Here is a 3,699-nt window from a genome sequence, read left to right on the forward strand (position 1 = left end):
GATTTGCATAAAAAGAGAAAAATTCAACAAGCATAACACTGAAAATTTCATCAAAATCGGATGTAAAATAAGAAAGTTATGACATTTCAAAGTTTCGCTTCATTTCACAAAAACAGTTATATGAACAAGCCAGCTACATCCAAATGAGAGAGTCGATGATGTCATTCACTAACTATTTCTTTTGTTTTTTATTGTTTGAAATATGAAATATTTTGATTTTATCGTCATTGTCATGTGAAATGAAGTTTCATTCCTCCCTGAACACGTGGAATTCAATTATTTTAACATTTTGTGCTTCAGGCAAGGAGGTCCCAATCTTCAAGTTCGTAAAAATTGAAATATTGTATAATTCAAATAATAAAAAAACAAAAGAAATAGTGAGTGAGTGAGTGACAGGATCAACTCTCTCATTTGGATGTAACTGGCTCGTTTATATAATTATTTTGTTAAAAATAAGCGAAACTTTGAAATGTCATAACTTTCTTATTTTCCATCCAATTTTGATGAAATCTTCAGCATTGTGCTTGTCTGATTTTTCTCTATGGATTCAAATCAACATTTTTCTGATTTGGACTTGACCTTTAAAGGAATAATCACAGAGTTCAATAGCATGTGAATCTTTGTGGTCATTCTACGTCATCATGGTTGAGAGCAACAACTTGATGTCCAAAGAGTTCTCTGAGGCTATCTCGAATGATGTTGAAAGGGAGCACTGTCCTGAAATAACCAAAGATGCAGGTATACACTCCTCGAACCTGTCTCTCAAAATGTTGGTCCAACTGTGGAACGATCTCCTCCTTAATCCTTTGCAAGTAGATTCGCCTATTTACACTCCCTTGGAAGGAAAAAGTTCAGGTCAAACATCTTTGCACGCTCAGGCTACGATGAAAGTATTTACATGAGCATCCGTATGCCCTTTCATCAAGTTTCCTCAAATAATAATGTTTATAGTAATAGTAATAAAACAAATAATCACAATCATGGTATAATATTAAGTTTAATAATAATAATATCATTAATGATAGTAATGATAATAGCACCAATGATGATAATGATAATAACACATTTTATAGAAATAGTCTTTACTTGATTTGTTACTGGCCCAGTTAAAAGTCACCTGGTGTCAGGAAAGAAATTTAATGCAATTCTAATGTTTCTGTTCAGTTCAAACATGTGTTTAAGATATTTACTTGGTCCAAGTTAGTGTAGGCCAATAGACTGTATGTTCATATGTTTTGAATGTTTTAAAAGCACGCGTTGGAAACGTTTGATACCCCCACCCCCCTTAGAGTACAAGTGTACCAGGTTTATGTCATATTTTATTAGAAGAAGCATTTTAATACAGGTGTCATAAATAGCCAATACAGTGCTCTAGCATTGATGAATGTTGTTGTACAGATACACAGGAATGTGTCTTTTATTAATAAGAATGTGTTGCTTTTTGCACTCATCTGCTGTTGAAATTCTTTGGATTACTTTATAGAAATTGTACAGTTAGTCCTAGTAACGGTAGGGTATATTAGGAGGTTAATTTCAGTAATTAGGAGAGAACCACCTAAGGTAGTATAGACCCGGGGGGCCACTTCCATTCACGAGTGGATACCATGCGCGACCATGGGGTCTCGAAAAGCATCCTAAACACGTAATTATCATATTCTGAAAATGCACCCCTTAACAAGTATTGGCGTGTGAAACCATACCCTTAACAAGTACTGGAAACAAAACGATACTCTTGGCAAATATTCCCCAAAATGACCCCCTAAACAAGTACAGGAATGTTTTATTGTTACGGGTCCTTCGGTCGTCGGCTTTACCTTATTTGGTTTACTATGATGACCCCACCTTCTACACCTCGCGCAAATCGGACTCTAAACACTAAACACGAAGTGTTAATTGGGGCAAAAAGGACATCCTTTATGAAACATTTTAATTTTGTTTTATCATCCCTGCAAATTCGACCCTAAACACGTAATTTTCCTAGCGAAATAGATACCCTTTTTTCATTATTTTTGTGTTTTTGACACCCTTATCACGTTACGTACGTAACGTGCCCTATCGTGAAAAAGACATCCTTTTTACGTGTTTTTTTTGGTCGCGCATGGTATCCACTCGTCAATGTAAGTGCCCCCCCCCCCCCGGAGTATAGACTACAGATGTTAGCATAGGCAGTCAAAGTTAAGTCTGAGGGACTACGTCGGTGACGAAATAACGACCCCAGCTGTCTCCGCCGACATGATTGGTCAAAAGAGATCATCCTTTGGGGGCTCGATCTCGTCCAATAATTCGTTGAAGCCACATCTCTCTGATCTGGGGGCTACTCATCGAGGGGGCAACTGCGGAGACTGAGTGGAAGAGACATCGTAAGCTGCCGAGGCTTGGAACTGGACTGACAACCAGGGCCTAGTGGGGCATGTCAAGCCAGAAGAGAAGATGGGGGCAAGAGTCAACGATTATTATTAAGTTAAGTTATATTTTGTTATCGATGTATATTTTCATGTTGTAAGACCATCAAAAGAGAACAACAGAAAGATTGAAGATTTGATTAAATCTTTTAGTAACTGAAATCCTCAGTTTTATGTATACCTTATTTGGTGTCAAGCAGCAGTAGGTAAATAATAAAAAAGTCACTTCCCACGTGACACCTGGTTCATTAAAAATGTAATGGAAACCAGTTAAAATAAAAGAAAAGAAAGAATGGTCTTACTGGTCCAGCATACGCCAGTTTGATGAAAAATAATTTAACTGGTATTACTACTTTGCTTGAACTGGTATGCATTATGATGGAACTGGTTTCCAGTTGATTTTTACTGGTCCAGTTAAAAATCAACTGGCCCAGTAAAACTTACTGGAAACCAGGAAAAAATATTCTGGAAACAAATAATACTTTCTTACTGTTTCTTTCTTTCTTGCATAGCGAGTGCAAATGGCAAGTGAATAATCATTACCTGGCAATATATATTTTCTTTTTTTTGTTCCCCCTGTTCCTTTCTTTTTATAGGGGGAAATGGATTTAAAACACATTTACATACACTGTTTAAAAAAAAACGTGATTTTACAGAAAATAAACAGAAGATTTTGCAGAAAGCAATAACAGAATCATTCTGTAAATGCATAAAACAGGAATTTTTCTGTAATTTAACAGAACAGGTCTGTTTAAAAAGGGGAAAAGGATGTTTTATTCAAGGAAATTTGTAAGATTCCATACTCCAAATACCAATTTCTTGTAAGATTACGCAAATCGGTAAGATTATAGGTGTTCTCGAGACTCTGCTGCAGGAACTTCTTTTATTTTTTTCTAACAGTTTAGATTAATTCTTATTAAAAACTTGGCTCTTATGTATAGTTATATATTTATGTACAATTACCATTTAAATCTCTTGCCAAATATGTTAAAAATTCTCTTCAACAAAAATGCCTCTTACCATTCATACTTTACGCGTCATTCAGTAGATCTTCACCAATATCCTCCAAAAACTAAACTTACCCCAAATTCTCTACGTTGTAGAGGAATCAAGCTGTGGAATGATTTAAATAATATTAAACAAAGTAAAACTCTAAATAAGTTTTAAAAACTTCTAGAAGTTGATTTTTTCTCCCAGTGTAAAAATTCAATAGCACACTGTAGGTTACTATACTTCTTTTTTGTTTGTTTATTTCCCCTATATTATAGCCCATTGTTTCTTTTTCTTCTTTTTTTAG

This window comes from Lytechinus variegatus, chromosome 13 (assembly GCF_018143015.1).
Source record: "Lytechinus variegatus isolate NC3 chromosome 13, Lvar_3.0, whole genome shotgun sequence".
Classification (NCBI taxonomy): Eukaryota; Metazoa; Echinodermata; class Echinoidea; order Temnopleuroida; family Toxopneustidae; genus Lytechinus; species Lytechinus variegatus.